At 41.0% G+C, this 25,307-nt stretch overlaps 1 protein-coding gene across 3 annotated transcripts in view; it reads right to left on the bottom strand.

Annotated features, from left to right (window-relative positions):
* Positions 1–25,307, bottom strand: part of LOC127424025 (matrix metalloproteinase-23-like) — a 62,462-nt gene that overhangs the window by 16,821 nt on the left and 20,334 nt on the right. The window lies entirely within an intron of this gene.

Below are 25,307 nucleotides of genomic sequence, written 5' to 3'. Positions count from 1 at the left end.
CAACACATTAAATGTCTATTTCCAATTTATTGTATTGATGTATTTAATCTAAGTCCACCAACATACTAAAGGTCCATTTCCAATTTATTGTATTAAATGACTGTCCACAAACCATGTATTTGCCACCATTCAAATAAATTGTACGTGGGCACTTCCCACAAGACGGCACAAAAGTGCCCACGTGCAATTTATTTGAATGGTGAGAAATACATGGTTCATGGACAATCATTTATATGGCTTTTCTTGCTATTTGCATGCAAAATTATCAATAAATCATCAAGAATATCACTCAAAGTCATCAATGGAACCCATTTATGCAACTTACATCTCAAAATATTGTATATTTTGCTTAACAATGGCTGTCCACGAACCATGTATTTGCCACCATTCAAATAAATTGTACGTGGGCACTTCCTAGAAGACGGCACAAAAGTGCCCACGTGCAATTTATTGGAATGGTGTCAAATACATGCTTCGTGGACGGTCATTTATATGGCTTTTCTTGCTATTTTTATGCAAAATTATCAATAAATCATCAAGTGTTTCACTCAAAATAATCAATGGAACCCATTTATGCAACTTACATCTCAAAATATTGTATATTTTGCTTAAAAATGACTGTCCACGAACTATGTATTTGCCACCATTCAAATAAATGTTACGTGGGCACTTCCTACAAGAATGCACAAAAGTGCCCACGTGCAATTTATTTGAATGGTGGAAAATACATGGTTCATGGACGGTTAATTTTATGGCTTTTCTTGCTATTTACATGTAATATTGTCCATCAAACACCCTGTATAGCACTCCACATACTCAATGAAACCCATTTGAGCAAGTTACAACTCATAATACTGTATAATTTGCATTAAAATGATTGTCCATGAACGCTGTATTTGAATTCCATTAAATAAGCTGCAGATGGGACCTTCCTTTTGGACTTTGACATTTTTTGGAGGAAAAATTGCAACACTTTTTATTTATAAGACTTTAGTAGAAAGCATATGAAACATTATCAATAAAACACCCTGTATAGCACTCAACATACTCATTGAAACCCACTTATGTAGCGTACAACTCTTTAAAATGTATAATTAGCTAAAGAATGGCTGTCCACGAACCATGTATTTGCCACCATTCAAATAAATTGTACGTGGGCACTTCCCACAAGAAGGCACAAAAATGCCCACGTGCAATTTATTTGAATGGTGGAAAATACATGGTTCGTGGACAATCATTTATATGGCTTTTCTAGTTCTTTGCATGCAAAATTATCAATAAATCATCAAGAATATCACTCAAAATCATCAATGGAACCCATTTATGCAACTTACATCTCAAAATATTGTATATTTCGCTAAAAAATGACTGTCCACGAACCATGTATTTGCCACCATTCAAATAAATTGTACGTGGGCACTTCCAACAAGACGGCATAAAAATGCCCACGTGCAATTTATTTGAATGGTGGAAAATACATGGTTCGTGGACAATCATTTATATGGCTTTTCTAGTTCTTTGCATGCAAAATGATCAATAAATCATCAAGTATTTTACTCAAAATAATCAATGGATCCCATTTATGCAACTTACATCTCAAAATATTGTATATTTTGCTTAAAAATGACTGTCCACGAACCCTGTATTTGCCACCATTCAAATAAATTGTACATGGGCACTTCCTAGAAGACGGCACAAAAGTGCCCACGTGCAATTTATTTGAATGGTGGAAAATACATGGTTCATGGACGGTTAATTTTATGGCTTTTCTTGCTATTTACATGTAATATTGTCCATCAAACACCCTGTATAGCACTCCACATACTCAATGAAACCCATTTGAGCAAGTTACAACTCATAATACTGTATAATTTGCATTAAAATGATTGTCCATGAACGCTGTATTTGAATTCCATTAAATAAGCTGCAGATGGGACCTTCCTTTTGGACTTTGACATTTTCTGAGGAAAAATTGCCACACTTTGTATTTATATGACTTTAGTAGCAAGCATATGAAATATTATCAATAAAACACCCTGTATAGCACTCAACATACTCATTGGAACCCACTTATGCAACATACAGCTCTTTAAAATGTATAATTAGCTAAAAATTGGCTGTCCACGAACCATGTATTTGCCACCATTCAAATAAATTGTACGTGTGCACCTCCTTACAAGAATAAGCAAAAAGACAGAAGTGCCCATGTACAATTTATTTGCATTGTCTGAAATAGTCACTTGGTGGACATCTGTTTTTAATGTGTGGGATAGATTCATTCACTAAATATCATATTTAGGTGAGTGTTTGAACCCCCCTGAACAACATACACCCTTCAAAACCTCAAAATTCGACCGTCCACGAACCAACTAAATTTTTGAATGGGATAAATTGTACGTGGGATCTCCATAACTCCAGACTGGGATGACTTAAACACTTCAGACCTGCACTCCTATGCTCATCTCGGTCTCCTCTATCTATGGTATGAATTTCAAGAAGATTGGAGAAAGTCAAAAATTTCGTCCGAAAAAACCAAAAGGTTTTTTTGGACGAAATTTTTGACTTTCTCCGATCCCCTCGAAATTCATACCATAGATAGAGGAGACTGAGATGAGCACCGAAGTACCAGTTTCAACTTCCTAGCCAAATTCAGAGCTGAGATATGCAAATCCCACATACAATTTATCCCACTCAAAATTTTAGGTGGTTCGTGGACGGACGAATTTTGAGGTTTTGAAGGGTGCATGTTGTTCAGGGGGGTTCAAACACTCACCTAAATATGATATTTAGTGAATGAATCTATCCCACACATTAAAAACAGATGTCCACCAAGTGACTATTTAAGGCAATGCAAATAAATTGTACGGGGCTTCGCTATGGCCCACACCATATATGATGCGGGCCGTAGCGAGAATTGACAGCCGGATTCTAAGTCCAGCGAGGGTGGGTTTCCAGGGGGCGCCCCGGGGGACCGTGCTAGGAGCGCGTTTCGGAGCGTTTGGAGTCTACCGGTATAGGTGTGCGGGGAGGTTTTTGGGGGGCCCATGGCAGGCTTGGGGTCAGGCCTTAGAGATATAGGGATAAAAACCACCACGCTCATGTGGGATTGCACAAAGACATAACCTTTGCCGGGAAGGTGGCAGAGGCACAAAACCGAGTCCTACGCCCCCATTTTCGAGGGCGCTCTTTCCAATGGCATCTCTCCGAGGTCGGCAAGTGCCTCGACCTGATTGGCCCTCGTAAGAAGTGCCATTTACGTCTTAGAGACTCGGCACCAAGTCGATTGGTACTGGCCTCTATATGACTTTAGTAGCATGTATATGAAACATTATCAATAATACATCCTGTATAACACTCAACATACTCAATAGAACCCACGTAAGCAACTTACAACTCTTTAAAATGTATAATTCGCTAAAGAATGGCTGTCCACGAACCATGTATTTGCCACCATTCAATTAAATTGTACATGGGCACTTCCTGTGTGACCTGGTGAAAATAACCTTCAATTTTACGATAAGAACCAGGGGCTTCGAGTACTTCATCTTTGTGCTCTCATAAACAACTTATTTACATTTAGTGTCCCTCAGATATTGGGAAGTAATTTAAAAAATATCAAGAACAATATTAAGGAAAAATAACTGTCACTTTTCGTTCACAAGTCGTCCAATTAAGCGCTTAACGACGTCATTCAAACTTAAAACTTTGCACACTGTCTATGGAGCCCCTGGGAAGATATAGATTTCAAATTGGAGTCATTTGGAACTTTCTGGAGGGTGTCCACGAAACACCTATAGAAACGAATGGAATAAATTGCTCGTGGGATGCGCCCTGGCAGCGTGCCCAGAGGTCCCAGAGACCCCGAATGTCACATGCTGACACGTCGCGTGCCCCTTATCGACGTACTAAGGGGACTAAAGCCTAGGCTGAACAACAATATTTTTCATTATTTTCAATAGATCTCCCTGCTTGTCATAGGAATCAATGAGACAGCCTGCCCTGTAGGCCCATGTGCATCAGTACATTCATCAGAGGTTCTAATACTTAGCAAGCACCTGCGGCCTCCAAGTTCTAGATCCTGATTTGGGGGCCCCTGACGGTCGAGGATCTCAAATTTCAAGGTCCTGTGACTTTTTGAACCCCCTTTTCTAGGCGGCCCACTTGACCATTAAAGCAATGCAGTTCCATAGGTGTTTCGTGGACCGCCTTAAATTAGGTGCTAAGACCTGGGGGCTTCGAACGCTTCATCGTAGGGCCCTTAGTAACAACATATTATAAAGCCGTGTCCCTCAGAGTTTGGGAAGCACTTTAAAAAAAATCAAGAAAAATATTAAAGGAAAAATAACTGTCACTTTAGGTGCACAAGTCAGCCAATTAAGCACTTAACGAACACATTCAGACTTCAAGCTTTGCACACTGTCTAAGGGGCCCCCCGAGAAGCTCTAGATTTCAAATTGGAGTCATTTGGAGCTTTCTGGGTGTTGTCCACGAATCACCTATAGAAATGAATGGAATAAATTGCAGGTGGAACTTTTCTAGAAAAGTCCTGCAGCCCCCAAATTTCACACGGTGGTAGCCCGATGACCCTCGAAAGACATATCGAGAGCACAAGGCTCTAGAAAAGAGTAATAGTATTTTTGACAGTTTATGCAAGATTCTCACACACAGGTCTCTTGCACTCATAGCTTGACAGAGCCTTTTGAGTTAGATTAGAGACAACTAGGGTAGGGTTTGGATGTACGCTCAGGAAGGATCTAGACACCCCAAATTTTAGGGCCTGATTAGGGGGCCCCAGGCGGTCGAGGATCTCAAATTTCAAGGTCCTGAGGCCTTCGGAACCCCCTTTTCTAGACGGCCCACTTGACCATTAAACCAATGCAAGTCCATAGGTGTTTCGTGGACCGCCTTAAATTAGGTGCTAAGACCTGGGGGCTTCGAGTGCTTCATCGCAGGGCCCTTAGAAACAACATATTTAAAAGCCATGTCCCTCAGAGTTTAGGAAGTTCTTTAAAAAAAAATCAAGAATGTATTACAGAAAAAGACGTAGGGGCAGTGGTGGCTCAGATAGGGGCAGTGGTGGCTCAGATAGGGGCAGTGGTGGCTCAGCGGTTAAGGCTCTGGGTTACTGATCAGAAGGTTGGGGGTTCAAGCCCCAGCACCGCCAAGATGCCACTGTTGGGCCCTTGAGCAAGGCCCTTGACCCTATCTGCTCCAGGGGCGCCATATCATGGCTGACCCTGCACTCTGACCCCAGCCTAGCTGGGATATGTGAAAAAGAAGAATTTCACTGTATATGTGCAAATGTATAATGTGTGATAAAAGCACCTGCGGCCTCCAAATTCTAGATCCTGATTTGGGGGCCCCTGACGGTCGAGGATCTCAAATTTCAAGGTCCTGTGGCCTTTGGAACCCCCTTTTCTAGACGGCCCACTTGACCATTAAACCAATGCAGTTCCATAGGTGTTTTGTGGACCGCCTTCAATTAGGTGCTAAGACCTGGGGGCTTCGAATGCTTCATCGTAGAGCCCTTAGAAACAACATATTAAAAAGCTGTGTCCCTCAGAGTTTGGGAAGTACTTTAAAAAAAATAGAGAAAAATATTAAAGGAAAATAACTGTCACTTTTCGTTCACAAGTCAGCCAATTAAGCACTTAACGAAGTCATTCAGACTTCAAACTTTGCACACTGTCTAAGGGGCCCCTGAGAAGATATAGATTTCAAATTGGAGTCATTTGGAGCTTTCTGAGGGGTGTCCACAAAACACCTATAGAAATGGATGGTATAAATTGCAAATGGGATGTGCCCTGGCAATGTGCCCAGAGGTCCCAGAGACCCCAAATTTCACATAGTGACCCCTCGTGGGACTCTTGAAGACATACTAAGAGTGCTAAGGATTTCGGTGAAGTACTGGTCGAACGTCAGAAAACGGCTTTAAAGGACTCTGGGCGGGCACAGCAGGCCCCCACGGTGTGCCCCATGATGAAATGTGTTAAAAAATGTAACAAAAAATAATTGGTGTCAGGAACGCATAAAAACACACTTAGAGGGGGCGTGTGGGACGCCTGGGCGCTGCCCGGCACGAATTAGGGCGATGTATGGCATCAGGGGCCACACTGGGGGCAAAGGCATGCCAACGTGGTATTTAGTGGGTAAGGGGACAGACAGTGGTTCTGTGGACAACAGGAGGTCCATATAGAAGAATAGTGGATAAGGGGTCACAGGAAGTGAGTTCGTGGACAACAGGAAGCCCCTTTACAAGAATAGTGGGTAAGGGGGTTACAGGAAGTGAGTTCGTGGACAACAGGAAGCCCCTTTACAAGAATAGTGGGAAAGGGGTCAAAGGAAGTGAGTTCGTGGACAACAGGAAGCCCCTTTACAAGAATAGTGGGTAAGGTGGTTAAAAAGAGGCTCGGTGGACGCTGTTTACATTACTAAATGCCCCGTGGGCAGTAGGGGGTCAGTGGACCGACCCCAAAGTGACCATGACAACGCAAGAGTGCCCCTAGAGGTGTCCATACGGCGAGATAAGGGGGAAACCAAACATTACCCCAAAGTAATGGGGAAGTGCCACCTGGCCTACAAGCTAGTGGGCAAGTGGGTGTCCATGTAAGGGGTACGGTCCATCGCACCAACTATGCGTCCAATGGCAATTTAAATGAATAGGGCTTGATCCCACGAACCGACTACATTCCCTTACTACTACAGGCAAGGCTCCGGGACCTGACGGTTTTGCCGCTGAGTTTTTCAAATCTTATGCTACAGAACTGGCTCCACTTTTGCTAGAAGTTTATACTGAATCATTAAAGAATGGAAAGCTCCTGCCAACCATGACACAAGCCCGGATCAGTCTGATTCTTAAAAAGGACAAAGATCCAAGCGAGTATAAAAGTTACCGTCCAATTTCCCTGATCCAGTTAGATGTAAAAATGTTGTCAAAAATTCTGGCTAATCGATTAAGTAAAGTTACGACATCTCTTATACATATAGATCAGGTGGGGTTTATTCGAGGCCGTAGCTCTTCTGATAACATTAGGCATCTCATCAATATCATGTGGTCAGTAGCGAATGAACAATCTCCGGTCGCTGCCATCTCACTTGACACCGAAAAGGCGTTTGATATGGTAGAATGTGATTATCTTTTTAAGATTTTGGAAATGTATGGGTTCGGGAGTACTTTTATTGGTTGGATTAAGCTACTTTATAGACACCCTGTAGCGGCGGTACAAACAAATAGACTAATTTCAGATTATTTTACTCTGGATAGGGGCACCCAGCAGTGTTGCCCTCTTTCCCCATTATTGTTCTGTCTTGCCCTGGATCCATTAGCAGCCGCGATAAGAAAGGAGGATGATTTTCCAGGGGTGATTGCGGGAGGTATGGCGCATAAGATTATATTTTATTATTCGTCTCTGACCCTACTAGATCAATGCCTTGCCTCCACAGAATTATTAATTCCTTTTCCAAGTTCTCAGGATACAAAGTCAATTGATCTAAATCTGAAGCTTTGGCTTTGACAGTGTACTGCCCAATAACGGCTTTCCAGCCGGGCACCTTCCAGTGGCCCAAACAGGGAATTAAGTATTTGGGAATTTTATTCCCAGCAAATTTGTCTGATTTAGTTAGAGTTAATTTTGACCCCTTAATTAAAAGGTTTTCGAATGATGTGGACAGGTGGGCTTCATTACATTTATCGATAACTGGGAAGGTTAATGTTATTGAAATGAATTGTATTCCAAAATTACAATCTACAATCTCTCCCTGTAGATGTCCCCCACTCTTATTTTAAGCAATTTGATAGTATAGTGAAGTCCTTCATTTGGAATGGAAAGCGTCCCTGGTTACATTGCAACAAGTTACAGAGGCCGATTGACAAAGGTGGGCTAGGCCTACCCAAGATTTTGTTTTATTATTATGCGTTTGGTCTCAGACATTTAGCTCATTTGTCACTTCCACCTGAGAGAGGCCCTCCCTGGTTTAGAATTGAATAGAAAGTTATTGTCCCTATTTTACTATTACCAAGCCTTTCTATTAAACTAATTGGAGAAGTTAAGTTGTACCCCATTATCTCGCATCTGCACGCGCTATGGACAAAAGTGTCCAGAGTGTTTAATTCAGACATTTATTAAATGTTGCCTCAAGCATATGGCTAAACCCAAAGTTGCATATTGGTGAGTCCCCTTTCTGTTGGTCGGAGTGGATTGAGAGGGGTGTTAATACACTCAGTGACCTATATGAGAGTGGTGGGTTGAGATCGTTTGAAAATTTGGTCCAGCGTTTCAGGATTCCTAGATCTCAGATCTTCAGGTACTTACAGCTGCGCCACTTGCTTTGTACTATTTCTGGGAGTAGCATACACCCCCCTAAAAGGGCAGACACTCTAGAAGTGGTGATTACTGCTTTTGGAAAAAGGTAATGAGGCATCAGTGTATTACTCCCTATTAATTCAGAGTCTGGGGGAAGGAGCTTCTACTTCTCTCAAGAGATTATGGGAGACAGATTTAAATTTGGTATTGGAGGAGGGAGTGTGGGCTAAGATTCTAAAAAACGTCAAGTCTACATCTAGAGATTCGAGGGTGCGTCTGATGCAATTTAAGATTTGAATTGATTATATTGGATCCCCTCTAGATTTTATACACTTGGTCTTAAAGACACACCCACCTGCTGGCAATGCCAATCAGAAGACGGGGACACAACCCATGTTTTTTGGGGATGTGTTAAAATACAGGAATTTTGGTTAAAGATTCAGGGATTTATGTGTGATGTGTTGGACACAAGGTTTTCATTTTGCCCCAGATTCTGCATTTTGGGTGATGGGGAAGTCATACATTTTGGGGATAGCCACTTGAGAGGTTGGGTCCTGGCCGGAGTTATGTGGCCAGGCAAATAATACTCAGGGGTTGGAAGACTGCTGGGGCACCCTTGTTTCGGGAGTGGTGCGGGGAGATGAGCGAGGTTGCGGCATTTGAGGAGGCAATCTTCAGAAGGTTAGGAAAGTGGGAATTGTTTAATAGGAAGTGGGGTGGATATTTGGATTTTTTGGAGTGTTCTCGGGGAGGGGCAGTGGAGAGGGATTTTTGATTTTTAATTTTTATTTTGATGTGTATGTGCACTCTTGCTTTTTGAAAGTATTTTTTTTTTAGTTTGTTTCAAATTTTTTGCTATAATTGTAAGAGACCACTGTAATGTGTGTTTGTGTCAGGTGGGGGGGATGTTCGGGGGGAAGGGTTTAATTTATATATCTGATTCTGTATTTTATGTTGTGTCTATTGGTTTTTATGAATGGAATCAATAAAAATGTTAATAACAAAAACAAAAACAAAAAATATCAATGGCCGAGGTAAACATTTCACCACCAGCAGATTTCACTGAGGGAATGGTAGAAAAAGGCTCTCTCTGCTTTATATATCTAGCCAAAAGCTTCCCTGCTTTATCCCCCGACTCAAAGTATGACTGTCTTGCCCTGAAAAGCCAAAACTACACCTTCCATGACAAAATAGTATTATATCTATATTTCAATCGGGTCAATTCTCTGAGGCCATCAGACAACATTCTGCGCTTCAGCTCTGCCTCAGCACTTTTAATATTCCCTTACAACTCCACGAGTTCTCGTGCTTTGGATTTTTTGATGAATGAGGCATACTCTATGATCGACTCTTAAGAACTACCTTAAGTTCCTCCCAAGCCAAGCCCACAGAGGATACTGATGACCAGTTGGTCTCCATATAAACATTGATTTCGGCCTTTAACATTTGTTGAAATTCAAGATTTTGCAAAAGGGACATATTAAGGCGCCAACTATATGATTTCTTTGTCTCTGCATGTGGCAACACCTCTAAAATCACCAGGGCATGATCTGAGACTAAGATGTTTCCAATTGAGCAATCAACAACAGATGAAATGAGGGATTTGGATATCAAAAAAAAAAATCTATTCTACAATAAATCTTATGGACTGATGAAAAAAATTTATAGTCCCTATCAGATGGGTTCAAAAGTCTCCAAATATCTGTAAGACCAAGATTTTTACACATCCTGTGAAGCGTCAATGTTGCTCTAGGGGGCTTACACACTTTTGCTTCACTATGATCAAGGACTGAGTCCATCAAAACATTAAAGTCTCCTGAAATTTTTCAGCTTCTTGCGGGGAAAAATGCGTTTCTTGAAGAAACACTATAACATATTTCTTACGTTTAAGAAAAGAAATAACCTTCCTTCTTTTTATGGGGTGCCCCAACTAATTCACATTCCACGTGGGGAGAGACAATCCACTCAAACTAACATTTGACATTTTGACATATTAGAAAAAATAGACTGTGTGTCAAACACAAAATTACAAAGACCACATTCCAACATTAGTGCAACAATCAAATCCCGAACCTCAACCAGAACCAAACAAACAGAAAAAAGAAAAGCGTGCGCATTAACCCCATGCATGACAGTGCCAACTGCCGTCCATCCCTCTAAATTCAAACAGTCCATGCACACCTACAAGAGCCCCCGCGACAACTTTGCCTGAGGATTTTGAATTTTTTGAACTTCCTAGAACAGTTATGGATCAGGGTGTATGAAATCTCACCATTTTATATCATTAAAAGTATCAAAACTAGCAAAGTGCACAAAGCTCGCCGTTCACACGTCCGAAACTAGCATAGTGTCACGTGACTCCATGCTGAAAGTTCATTAGACATTTTGAGAGTTTGTTCATTTCTATTTAGCATCTTTTTTGTGAATGCTTTTGCAATGCATTATTACTCAGTATAAAAAGGGACTGTGTTTTTTCCTGAACTGTCTGTAAATAGTGACAACGTTTTCAACTGTTTTCATGCTGTGATGCTAAATTGATCAATTCTACAGTGGAAGACCATAATTACTAGATGAGACATGTACAGTAGTGAGATATTTTATCATGTTTGAAATTAACTGAATTATGATTTTCCTCTTTCTTGCATTTTTCCTGCCTGCAATTCACTTTCTTTTGAGTGTATTTGCAGAATGTGCAGGTCTTCTCTTAAGGAGAAATGGTGATTTGGAAAACAATGTGGACATTAATTCAGTATCAGTTACATTTATTTGTACAGTGCTTTTAATAATAATAAAGTTTACAGAGTTGCTTTACAGAGAACATTGAACTTTTGTGTACAATGTTTATAATGTATGTCCAGATAAATATGTTTATTGTATTGCATGTAGTTCTTTTTGTACAGTTTTTTGTATGGCTGCTAATACATCGTTATTTCCTACACAAGATCAATAAATTAAATCTATCAACAGGATCAGTTGTTCAGTCAACACTAAAACATTTCATGTAGGTTATAGCATTTAGATACAGATATTGTAAGTAAACTAACAATTATAATGCTAGATTGAGCTTACTACACAGTCATCTTCCACAAAATAATTGTATTTTATCCGGAAAAAGGCAGCATGACAGTCTTATCACCTGAGCCCTGTAATACACAAGCATCCTGCTGTCTGGACCTCTCCTGCATCTGCATTAAGTACATACTCTCAGTACAACAAATTCTTCAGGTTCTGAATAGACTCAATATATGCTTTAAAATAACCATAGTTATCTACGTTTCTCAAAACATGTCCAATTTTACAGCTGTGAAGGCGATAATAGACTGCATAGCTTTTCAGGTTAGTCTGCTCAGCTTCTTCCATCGATGGATAAAGACTCAATAAAATAACTAAAATGCTTCTATTTGCAATATTTGTCCTCATCCTCAAACCCATAATCATTAACAAATAGGTGAGGGACAACAATATCGCCTCGCTGTAATTCTGTGATCATTTGTTCTCAAATTTCTGTCATTGTTAATGCTGCATTAGTACATAACATAACGATTGTTTACGCTTAACCGGAAGTTCCGTCCACATCGCCCGCAAAGCGTCATGGGACTCTGGAATATTGTGGATAGAAAGACTATCTACATTAGCCTAACCACAGTAATGTGGAGCTCCCATGGTCTGACCTATGATTATGGCCTTATTATTACTGTTTAATATATATAGTACTGTATTGCACAAATGCACACAGCACCTTCACACACTAGTTCTTATATGTTGCATTATACCTACAACAATTTCCACCGGTCCAGCTGTGTGGCAATAAAAGTTTCTGATCTAAAATCTAATTACAAATGCCACAGAAAAATAATTGAAGAACAATGGTAAACTTTCATGAAGGCAAGTACAGTTTGGAATGGTTAAAGGAGTTAAAAGTGGTTAAAATCTGGACTTTCGTGGTCAAATTAACAAATTATTGACAAAGTTTTCCTCCTGTTCTATCCTACTCCTGTTCTAGCTGGTTATATTTGCCTTCAGATATTGTAAGAGATGATATTAATCACCAGGCCTGTGTCTTGCTGAACTCATGCTGGCATGCCAGCAGCCATATCACCCTGTAGCTCAAGACTGGTTGCCTACTGAAGCTAAGCAGGGCTGAGCCTAGTCAGTACCTGGATGGGAGACCTCCTGGGATAACTAAGGTTGCTGCTGGAAGAGGTATTAGGGAGTCCAGCAGGGGGTGCTCACCCTGCAGACTGTGTAGGTCCTAATGCCCCAGAACAGTGATGGGAACACTACACTGTAAAAAGGCACTGTCCTTTGGATGAGATGTTAAACTGAGATCCTGACTCTCTGTGGTCATTAAAAATCCCAGGACACTTCTTGAAAAGAGTAGTGGTGTAACCCCAGTGTCCTGTTCAAATTCCCCCCATTGGCCCTTATCAATTATGGCCTCCTAATAATCTCCATCCATTAATTGGCTCTATCACTCCACTCTCTCCTTTCCACCTTCAGCTGGTGTGTGGTGAGTGCACTATGGCTGCCAGGTGGATGCTGCACACTGGTGGTGGTGGAGGAGAGTCCCCTGTTCACTTTGTTAAGCGCTTTGAGTGTAGTGCTATACAAATGTAACATTCATTCAAATAAAATGTCCAAACAAATGCATGCAAATACAGTCTCCAGTTACTTTATCACTTTTTGTGGGGCAGGGGATTTTGGCTAGTAAAATTTAGAATAACACTAGCCACAGTGGCCGGTGAGCCAAAAGTTAATGTCAAGCCCTAAATACGTTACTAAACCCTAACTATTGGCAACATTATAGAAGGCTGTATTACCTACAACAGTCTCCCAAAACAATGACTAAACAGTATTAGATCTTATTCACGCTAGCGCCGTCTTTGATTTTTAATGGGAATGACAACAAGGCTGTGAGGTAGGGGTGCGCCGATCAATCGGCCACCGATTGAAATCGGACGATATTCATCTTAAATCCGTGATTGGCTGATCATGCCTAGATTTAGGGCTGATCTTTTTGCAGCACGCAGGGAATCACACATATACTGCTTCTCTAATAAATGAGTGCTTGCTCAGCCCTTGATGCATGACAGTGTGGCCTCTGGAGGGTGAATTGTTGGCAGTTCTAAGCATTCACAAATGTAAACTTTCAGACATCATGTAATTCACATGAATATTCCATTTTGTTTTTAAAAATATGTAATTACACGTGTATGAATATTAAGTTACCCATTTTCTAGAGTCATTACAGTAGTTATTCTAACTTGCTGCACTGAGCAGGAAGAGGATAAAGAGGCTGCAAACGGGTACAAAAACAAATTAAACAACAAATAAACATGCAAATACAAATACACGTGATGTAACATGAGTCGTGAAAATCAAATGTTGTGTGGAGTGATAGAGGCTGTTTGAGCGATCATGAGCACTTTTAGCTTCACTCCCTTCAATATGCTCACTCGCGATGTCAATCAAACATGCACACTCTCAATATCTCATCAGTCACTCATCTCAGCGCTATTCTATGGGGATCCCAATTTAAATCAGATTAATGTTGGTCATAATACCACTAATAACAGATATAACTGTTTAACCTTCAATAACAGCACCGCGTCTTCACGCATTTGCTTAATAATTAGTGATTTGTGTTACAACAAGACGCCAAAGATAGTAAACAAATCATAGATATTAATGATTTCTCACTGGAGCAGTTTTAGAGCTTGTAATGGATATATTTTTCTTATTTTTGAATGTCTCTCTGCTGTGTGTGATGCTCTCATGGTTTTTGGTTACCAGTAACAATGACCTTTTGATATTGACAACATAACTATTCATAACAGTTTTCAATACAAATAAATGTTAGCAATTTATTAATGTAATTTTGGTCATTTTAATGTAATTTTGGTAACTTAATAAAAATGTTTCATTTCTTTAACATTAGTTAATGCATTAGGTATCATGAACAAACAATGAACAATATATTTTTACATCATTTATTTTTTTCTGATTAACAATTTTTTTATTGATTCACATATTGAACACAGAAAAACAAAACATACTGTACACAGAATCAACAATTAACCCCCACTATCACCCCTACCCTCCCCAATCCCCAACCCCACCCTGTCCCCCAACAACATCTGTGGAATATTTTTATCAAGTTGAATATAAATTAATCAATTATAAATAATATATTGTTATTCTACAATTATTTCTTATGGTCAAGAATGTATCTTACTGAGTGTGTCTGTGTAGAGGCCTGTGTGGGAATGGAATGTGCTCACATATGGTAAACTGTTCACAAATGGTTAACTGAGTTTCCTGTTTTTGACACTAGAGAAAATACATGGTGAGGCCCCTCCACTTATGTGTCCTCTCAACTTCTTAAAAAAACAGACTGGAGTCACAGAACAAAATGATAGATAATAAGTGACATGTATGGAATGTATTAGCCACGCTTTGGTAGATCATATATAAGCAGGAAGAAACCCAGTTGCTGGAGTTGCGCTGGGAGCAATACAGCTTTTTTATCTCAGATAATAAAGTCTATCTTTTGGCATCAAAACCCCAAGACTTCGAGAGTGATCTTTCACAGAGGTGGCAACAGCCACAACACATCGCAGTGGTGGTACATGATTATAGACACACACACACAAAATAATAAAATAAATAAATAAATAAAAATAAAAAAAAGAAATACATATATATATATATATATATATATATATATATATATATATATATATATATATATATATATATATAAACTAAAAAATAATAATAATATCACACCTCCCTCAGTGTTCCGCTCCTCTTCACCCGATTTCTAATTCACCACACCTGCTCTCAATCAGCTCACTCATCATGGATTGCTTAAATAGGCCACTTTCACCACAGTTCACCATCAAGTCAAACACACTTAGGACTATAGTTTGAATGGGCTGCTCCCATGCAGTGTTAATTTATCGAAGTTTATCTAAGCCTGAAGATTTACCTTGTGATTTGTTTATTGTTCCCAAGTTTCTCTACCTGATTCTTCCTCCTAAGTTCTGAGGACAATATTACCTGGATACTCACCTTGCTGATCCCTCATCATCCTGAGAAGTGTTCTTACCGTAACTTACCTGTTTACTTACCTGTGTCATCCCATCTGTGTTTTGATCTCACCAGCATTTCCTGTAAACCCTGTGTGTTCTCATTAAATGCTCTCGCACCTAGTTCCAAAAACTAAACTTGTGTGGATTGAATCCTTAACAGAAGACTTCACCAACTATGGAACTAGCGAGACCAGACTCACCCAGCACTGATGAGATCCTCGAGGCGCTTGTATAGCAACTTCAGTGTTCCCTCGCATCGAAGAGCGCTACTCTCGCAATCAGTCAACTGCAGCCCAGTCCTCCCATGCCACCAGCCCCTCCAGTGGACACCTTCTGGAACACACCAGCTCCACCTTCGCCTACCAGCCACCATTCAGGACCTGTAGCCAATTCAGCACCATATTCCGGGTCTGCTGAGGATTGTCATGGATTCCTCCTCCAGTGTTCACTTTTCATGGAGATGCAGCTGCACCGTTTCACCACTGACCCCTCTAAGATCGCTTTCATCATCTCCCTCCTGTCTGGTCGAGCATTACAATGGGTGACCCTCCTCTGGAATAACAGAGGCCCAGTCACTCGTTCCTTTGATGCCTTCATTTCTCACTTCAGGGAGGTATTCTCACATCCAGCTGGGAGCGCACATGTGGGAGAACAATTGCATCATCTACGTCAAGGCCATAGTTCCATCACAGATTATGCTATAATCTTCTGCACCCTCACCTCAGCCAGCAAGTGGAATGAAGCGGCACTCCTCATTGCCTATTGCCAGAGGCTCACAGCTATGCTCCAAAAACAACTCGCTTCCTCCAGGCCTTCCGTGGCACCTTCCTCCAAACCTTCCATGGCTCCTTCCTCTTAGCCTTCCACGGCTCCTTCCTCCAAGCCTTCCACGGCCAACAAGCCAATGCCCATGCCTGCCATGGCCAACAAGCCAACACCCACGCCTGCCACGGCCGATGAGCTAGTTCTTGAAACCTCGTCTGTCCCAGAGCCAGTGTTGCAAGCCTCGTCTGTCCCAGGGCCAGCTTTGCAAGCCTCGTCCATCCCAGGGCCAGTGTTGCAAGCCTCATCCATCCCAGGGCCAGTGTTGCAAGCCTCGTCCGTCCAAGAGCCAGCTTTCATACCAGCTCCAACCCTAGAGGGATTTATTTTGGGGGGCCACTATGGCTCCAGTGGTCTCTGAGCTCCCTTCAGCAGAGACCATTTTCTCCCCAGCCTTGGTGATCCTGGAGACTTCCTTCGAGCCTCCCATGGCTCCGCCTTCCGAGTCTCCCACAGCTGTGCTCACGGCCGTCTGGAAGTGGAAGAGGAGAAGAAGGGCTCCTACTCCCCAATCACTGCCCGTACTCATGACCATGGAGGTCCTTCCCCTGTCACTGCCAGTGCTCATGACCACGGAGGTTGTTCCCCAATAACTTACCTTGCTGATCCCTCATCATCCTGAGAAGTCTTCATACTGTAACTTACCTGTTTACTTACCTGTGTCATCCCATCTGTGTTTTGATCTCATCTGGCATTTCCTGTAAACCCTGTGTGTTTTCATTAAATGCTCTCGCACCTGGTTCCAAAATCTAAACTTGTGTGGATTGAATCCGTAACAAATAATAACACATCCAGCAATGTCAGATATCTGCCCCATTTCTCCATAAACAAATTCAATTTCCCTAGTTTTCTAAATGACCCTTCTTCAAAGGCTGCCATCCTCCCCATCTCCAAGCACCATCCCTGAAATGAGGGTGCTCCAGCCGACCTCCAACCCCTTAAAAAATCTGTCTGGCGATCATCACACTGGTTAGGACCCAATTCTTTATGTGTCTATTCTCAACATTAATGAACGCCCCACTGCCCAATACATCACCCACAAATCTCTGAACCTTCAACCAAAACTCCTGGATCTTAACAAATCCCCAAAAGACATGGATTATGTCTCCATAATCTGATTGGCATCACCAGAAGGTGGGTGTGTCTTTAAGACCAAGCCTATACAATCTAGAGGGGGTCCAATAGAATCAATGTGAAATGTTGAATTGCATAAGGCAAACCCTTGCATCTCTAGATGCAGACTTGATGTTTTTTAGAATCCTATCCCACTCTCCCTCCTCCAATACTAAGTTTATTCTCCCATAATCTCTTGAGAGAAGTTGAAGCTCCATCCCCAGACTCTGAATTAGCAGGGAGTAATACACTGAAGCCTCATGACCTTTTCCAAAAGCAGTAATCACCACTCCCAGAGTATCTGCCACTCCAGAGGGGTGTATGCTACTCCCAAAAATAGTACAAAGCAGGTGGCGCAGCAGTAAATATCTAAAGAACTGAGATCTGGGAATCCCAAAATGTTGAACCAGATTTTCAAAAGATCTCAACACTACGCTCTCATATAGGTCACCGAGTGTATTAACCTCCCTCACAATCCACTCTGACCAGCAGAAAGGGGACTTATTAATACATAATTTGGGGTTCAGCCTTAAACTTGAGGCAACATTTAAATAAATGTCCGAATTAAAACACTCTGGACACTTTTGTCCATTCCGAGGGCAAATGCGAGGTAATGGGGTGTAATTTAACGTCTCCGGTTAGTTTGATAGAAAGGCTTTACAATGGCGAAATAGGGGCAAGAACTTCCTGTTCAATACAAAACCAGGGAGGGGCTCTCTCAGGTGGAAGCGACCAATAAGCCAAATGTCTGAGACCGAACGCATAATAATCAAACAAAATCTTCAGGAGGCCTAGCATTCTACAATATCAAATGCCTTTTTGGTGTCAAGTGAGATGGCCATGACAGGAGTCTGATCATTCGCCACTGACCACATAATATTGATGAAACGCATAATGTTATCATAAGAGCTGCAGCCCCGAATAAACACCACCTGATCTGTATGTATAAGAGATGTCATAACTTTACTTAATTGGTTAGCCAGACTTTTTGACAATATTTTTATGTCTAACTGGATCAGGGAAATTGGACATTAACTTTTACACTCACTTGGATCTTTGTCCTTTTTAAGAATCAGACTGATCTGGGCTTGTGTCATGGTTGGCAGAAGCTTTCCATTCTTAATGCTGTGCTCCATTTGTCTCGGAAGTCGGAGCTCTGAGTTATTTTCCGAGTTCCGAGACCGGAACTGACAAATGGAATGCCCCCTGATGTCGGAATTCCTACTCAGAAAGTCGGATGAACTCAGAGGACCCTGAGTTCAAAGCAAGATGGCTGCGAAGAGCATCGACTGTAGTATGCTGTAGGTTTAAAGTTTTTTTTAGCACTTTTGTCTTTTTTGTGTCCAATTTAGTAAGTTGTTTTCACAATACTGTATTACCATTGCCTATAGGCATGTTGCTACGATCCTGTCATGCGTGAATTACCACGTAATGTATTGTTTATAAACTGGTACAACTAAAATTGTCTAGGTCGCTGCTGCTAACAACAACAATGGTCGCTGCTGCTACAAGAACAATGATCAATGTTGCTACAACAACAATGCCTAACATTACAAACCATAAAACCGTTTACACATAACACAGTTAGGCTAATTAATATTGCAAATATACATTTGTACTTCCATAGGGCATTGCCCTTTGTTTACACCGCTGGTTCAGTTAAAACGTGGTTAACATGTTTTGATACAATCAAATATGCGGAAACATTAACATACCTTCTCCGCTTTCTGTCATCTTCCTCGAGGTCTCTTAGGTGAAGGGCATACTTATTTTGTAGCTCTCTGTACTCCAAAAGAGCTAGTGCAACAATTACTTTCCTGGAGGCGTCCATCTTTTTTTCCGACTTGTCGTGTTGTGTGTAAAAGGAACGCATCCAACTCGGATTTCTTGTTTTTTTTTTACGGATATGACGTCGATCCGAGTCCCGAGCTCTGACTTCCAAGATAAATGGAACACAGCATTAATGATTCCGTATAAACTTCTAACAAAAGTGGAGTCAGTTCTGTAGCATAATATCTAAAAAATTCAGCGGTAAAACCATCTGGCCCCAGAGCCTTGCCTGTAGGCAAGGCCTTAATTACCTCGCCAAGCTCTTCCAATTTTATCTCAGAATCGAGAGAATTTTTCTGCTCAGTCGTCAGTTTAGGGAGTTCTAATGGGAGTTCAAAGTTTCTAATATCTTCATCAGTAGACGAAAATGTGGAACTATAAAGATCAAGATAGAATTCTTTAAAAGCATTATTAATATCAATGGCTGAGGTAAATATTTTACCACCAGCAGATTTCACTGAGGGAATGGTAGAAAAAGACTCTCTCTGCTTTATATATCTAGCCAAAAGTTTACCTGCTTTGTCCCCCAACTCAAAGTATGACTGTCTTGCCCTGAATAGCCAAAACTCCACCTTCCGTGATAAAATACTATTATATCTGTATTTCAATCAGGTCAATTCTCTGAGACCATCAGACTACATTCGGCACTTCAGCTCTGCCTCAGCACTTTTAATATTCCCTTCCAACTCCACGAGTTCTCGTGCTTTGGATTTTTTGATGAATGAGGCATACTGTATGATCCCACAGAGGATACTGAGGACCAGCTGGTCTCCAAATAAACATTGATTTCAGCCTTTAATATTTGTTGAAATTCAGGATTTTGCAAAAGGAATACATTAAAGCGCCAACTATATGATTTCTTTTTCTCCGTATGTGGCAACACCTCTAAACTCACCAGGGCATGATCTGAGACTAAGATGTTTCCAACTGAGCAATCCACAACAGATGAAATGAGGGACTTCTATTCTAGAATAAATCTTATGGACTGATGAAAAAAAGTATAGTCCCTGCCAGATGGGTTCAAAAGTCTCCAAATATCTGTAAGACCAAGACTTTTACACATCCTGTGAAGCGTCAATGTTGCTCTAGGAGGCTTACACAGTTTTGCTTCACTATGATCAAGGACTGAGTCCATCAAAAGATTAAAGTCTCTTCCCAATATTATATAATGAGGGGTGCCAGTGGCTTGAAACATCCCTTCAAGATCTATAAAAAGCCCTGATCATCAACGTTAGGTGCATATATATTAGCCAAAATCAACCTTTGACCCTGAATTTCTGCTAAAACAATAATGACTCTTCCTAATTTATCTTTATTTATCAATGTAATGACTCCCCTGCTTTTACTTGAGCCAGCACTAAAGAAAAAATGTCCACCCCATATCTTCCCAAATTTGTCAGATTCCTGAGGGGAAATATGCATATGTATGCTTGACATAACAGGCCATAAGCTGGAAATCGAGTGAGCTCACAGGGTTCCGGCTCCGAGATCCACAGAAGGAGACAGGCCCCGATCAATTCTGACCAAATTTCTGAGATCATCCGATAAAGATCTCGTGTTACGCGAGGCAAGGTGTAAAGGAAGGCTTTCTTGGAAGAACCACAACATTTTCTTGTTCCCAGACTTTGCGAATGAAAAAATATGATCGATTCAAGGAATGAAAGAAACTCTTACATCAACGGAAGGTCGCTTTTGCACTGATGTTTCTGACCAAATTGAGAATAGATACTAAGGATGGCCGCAAAATATTTACATGCCCACAGCAAGCAATGTCCTTCATAGAGACAGTGGGGTGAGTAAGCCATTTGGTGAGTTTCATGTAACAGCCGAGTGGGCCTGACTCATTGAACATTCACTTCATTGTCTGAGGAAGCTGGTTGCCTTTTTGTCTCTTTTTGTGCTGGTACCGCTTAGCGGCTGGAGTTTGTTTTGTGGAATATCACTCCCTCAAGAAACTTTTGTATCGATGGAATGCAAGAAACTCTTACATCAACGGAAGGTCGCATTTGCATTGATGTTCCCGGACAAATTGTGAATAGGTACTAAGTATGGCCACAAAATATTTACATGCCCACAACAAGCGATGTCTTTCATAAAATCAATGGACTGAGGAAGCAATGGTGTGTTTCTCTCATTGCAGACAAATGAGTTTGACTCAATGAATATTCACTTGACCATCCGAGAAAAATGGGCACCTGTTTTGTTTTCTTTTTGTGCTGGTTCCACCTAGCGGCTGGAGTTTGTTTTGTGGTATAACACTCCTTCGGGACAGGTGTGGATGAATCTGCATGTTCCTTGTGTTTATGCCTCCTGTGGGATGGAGTTTGTTTTGTGGAGTATTTTTTAGCAGGACATTGGAATTATTAGGTCATCTTCTGCATGAATAGCCAGCTCACTCAGCATTCGTTTCAAATTTTTTTATTATTATTTTTTTGTGCTGGTTCCGCTAGAGGCTGGAGTTTGTTTTGTGGAGGAACGCACCTTCAGGACAGTTTTGTGAATGAATCTACATGCTCTTTGTGTTTATTCTGCCTATTGGCAGGAGTTGGTTTTATAGATTATTTTCAGTTATGTAATTCTGTCTCAAAATTCTTTTATAGAAACACCAGACTTGAGCAAACCGATGGCAAAGTTGTCGTGGGGTACATGGACTGTTTGAGTTTAGATGGATGGATGCAGGTTGGCGCTGTCGTGTGAGGGTTAATGCGCATGTTTTCTTTTTTCTGTTTGTTTGGTTCGGGGTTTGACTGTTGCACTAATGTTGGAATTTGTCTTTATAATTTTATTTTTGACACACAGTCTATTTTTTCTTATATGTTAAAATGTCAAATGTTAATATGAGTGGATTGTCTCTCTCCACGTGGAATGTGAATGGGTTGAGGCACCCTATAAAAAGAAGGAAGGTTATTTATTTTCTTAAACATAAGAAATATGATATAGCGTTTCTTCAAGAAACGCATCTTTCGCCACAGGAAGCTGAAAAATTTGGGAAGATATGGGGTGGACATTTTTTCTTTAGTGCTGGCTCGAGTAAGATCAGGGGAGTCATTACATTGATAAGTAAACATCTACAATTCAAATGTCTCAAACAGATTAAATATTATATCTAAGTCCCTCATTTCATCTGTTGTTAATTGTTCAATTGGAAACATCTTAGTCTCAGATCACGCCCTGGTGAGTTTAGAGGTGTTGCCACATATGGAGAAAAAGAAATCATATAGTTGGCACTTAAATGTATGCCTTTTGCAAAATCCTGATTTCCAACAAATGTTAAAGACTGAAATCAATGTTTATATGGAGAGACCAACTGGTCCTCAGTATCCTCTGTGGGCATGGCTTGGGAGGCACTTAAGGCAGTTCTTAGGAGTCGGATCATACAGTATGACTCATTCATCAAAAAATCCAAAGCACAAGAACTCGTGGAGTTGGAAGGGAATATTAAAAGTGCCGAGGCAGAGCTGAAGCGCTGAATGTCATCTGATGGCCTCAGAGAATTGACCCAATTGAAATACAGATATAACACTATTTTGTCACAGAAGGTGGAGTTTTGGTTATTCAGGGCAAGACAGTCATACTTTGAGTTGGGGGACAAAGCAGGGAAGCTTTTGGCTAGATATATAAAGCAGAGAGAGTCTTTTTCTACCATTCCCTCAGTGAAATCTGCTAGTGGTGAAAGTTTTACCTCAGCCATTAATATTAATAATGCTTTTAAAGAATTCTATCTTGATCTCTGTAGTTCCACGTCTTCATCTACTGATGAGGATATTCGAAATTTTGTGGAACCATTAGAACTCCCTAAACTGATGACTGAGCAAAAAAATTCTCTTGATTCTGAGATAACCTTGGAGGAGCTTGGTGAGGTAATTAAGGCCTTGCCTACAGGCAAGTCTCTAGGGCCAGATGGCTTTGCTGCTGAATTTTTTAGATCTTATGCTACAGAACTGGCTCCACTTTTGTTAGAAGTTTATACGGAATTATTAAAGAATGGAAAGCTTCCGCCAACCATGACACAAGCCCGGATCAGTCTGATTCTTAAAAAAGACAAAGCTCCAAGCGAGTGTAAGAGTTATCATCCAATTTCCCATTAAAATATTGTCAAAAATTTGGCTAACCGATTAAAGTTTTGACATCTCTTATACATATAGATCAGGTGGGGTTTATTCGGGGCCGCAGCTCTTCTGATTACATTAGGCATCTCATCAATATCATGTGGTCAGTGGCGAATGATCAGACTCCGGTCGCGGCCATCTCACTTGACGCTGAAAAGGTGTTTGATATGGTAGAATGGGATTATCTTTAAGATTTTGGAAATATACGGGTTCGGGAATACTTTTATTGGATGGAAAGTTACTTTATAGACACCCGGTAGTGGCGGTATAAACAAATTGATTAATTTCAGATTATTTACTCTGGATAAGGGCACCCGGCAGGGTTGCCCTCTTTCCCCATTATTGTTCTGTCTTGCCCTGGAACCATTAGCAGCCGCGATAAGAAGGGAAGATGATTTTCCAGTGGTGGTGGCGGGAGGTGTGGCGCATAAGCTTTTGCTTAATGCAGATGATATTTTATTATTTGTCTCCGACTCCACTAGATCAATACCTTACCTCCACAGAATTATTAATTCCTTTTCTAAGTTCTCAGGATACAGAGTTAATTGGTGTAATTCCGAAGCTTTGGCTCTGACAACATACTGCCCAGTAACGGCTTTACAGCCGGGGCGCCTTCCAGTGGCCCAAACAGGGCATTAAGTATTTGTTTAGTTAGGGTTAATTTTGATCCCTTAATAAAAAGGTTTTTGTGCGATGTGGGCAGGTGGGCTTCATTACATTTACCTATGATTGGGAAGGTTAATGTTATTAAAATGAATTTTATTCCAAAATTTAACTACCTGCTACAATCTCTCCCTGTAGATGTCCCCCTCTCTTATTTCAAGCAATTTGATAGCATAGCAAAGACATTCATTTGGAATGGGAAGCGTCCTAGATTACATTTTAATAAGTTACATAGGCCGATTGGCAAATGTGGGCTAGGCCTACCCAAGATTTTGTTTTATTATTATGCATTCGGTCTTAGACATTTGACTTATTGGTCTCTTCCACCTGAGAGAGCCCCTCCCTGGTTTTGTATTGAACAGGAAGTTTTTGGGCCTATTTTGCCATTGCAAAGCCTTTCTATCAAACTAATCGGAGAGGTGAAGTTACACCCATTATCTCGCATTTGCACTCGGTATGGACAAAAGTGTACAGTGTTTAATTCTGAAATGTATTTTAATGTTGCCTCTAGCATATTGCTGAACCCAAAATTATGTATTGATAAGTCCCCTTTCTGCTGGTCAGAGTGGATTGTGAGGGGGGTTACTACACTCTGTGACCTAAATGAGAGCGGAGTGTTGAGATTGTTTGAGAATTTAGTTCAACATTTTGGAATTCCCAGATCTCAGTTCGACAGGTATTTACAGCTGCGCCACCTGCTCTATATTGTTTTTGGGAGTAGCAAATATCACCCTAAAGCAGCAGATTCTCTGGGAGAGGTGATTACTGCTTTTGGAAAAGGTCACGAGGCATCAGTGTATTACTCCCTGTGAATTCAGATTTTGAGGGATGGCACTCTAACTTTTATTAAGAGATTATGGGAGAAAGATTTAAACTTGGTATTGGAGGAGAAAGTGTGGGCTAGGATTCTAAAAAATGTCAAGTCTGTATCTAGAGGTGCAATGGTTCACCTTATGCAATTCAAGATTTTACACAGATTCTATTGGACCCCCTCTAGATTGTATAGGCTTGGTCTTAAAGACACACCCACCTGCTGGCGATGCCAATCGGAGGATGGAAACACAACCCATGTTTTTTGGGGGGGTGTTAAGATCCAAGGATTTTGGTTGAGGGTTCAGAATATTGTATGTGACAACTTGGGCACTCGGTTTTCATTTGTTTTGTGGAGGAACACACTCTGTATTTTGGGTGATGGGGCGGTCATCAATGTGGGGAATAAACATGTGGAGGATTGGGTCCTAACCAGTGTTATGGTCAACAGACAGGTGATTTTGAGGGGTTGGAAGTCGGCTGGAGCGCCCCCATTTCAGGAGTGGTGCTCGGAGATGGGGACGGTGAGAGCTTTAGAAGAAGGGTCATATAGAAGACTAGGA

This window comes from Myxocyprinus asiaticus, chromosome 33 (genome assembly GCF_019703515.2).
Source record: "Myxocyprinus asiaticus isolate MX2 ecotype Aquarium Trade chromosome 33, UBuf_Myxa_2, whole genome shotgun sequence".
NCBI lineage: Eukaryota > Metazoa > Chordata > Actinopteri > Cypriniformes > Catostomidae > Myxocyprinus > Myxocyprinus asiaticus.
Note: the sequence above shows the minus strand (reverse complement) of the source record. Positions and strands in the feature narration are given on the sequence as shown.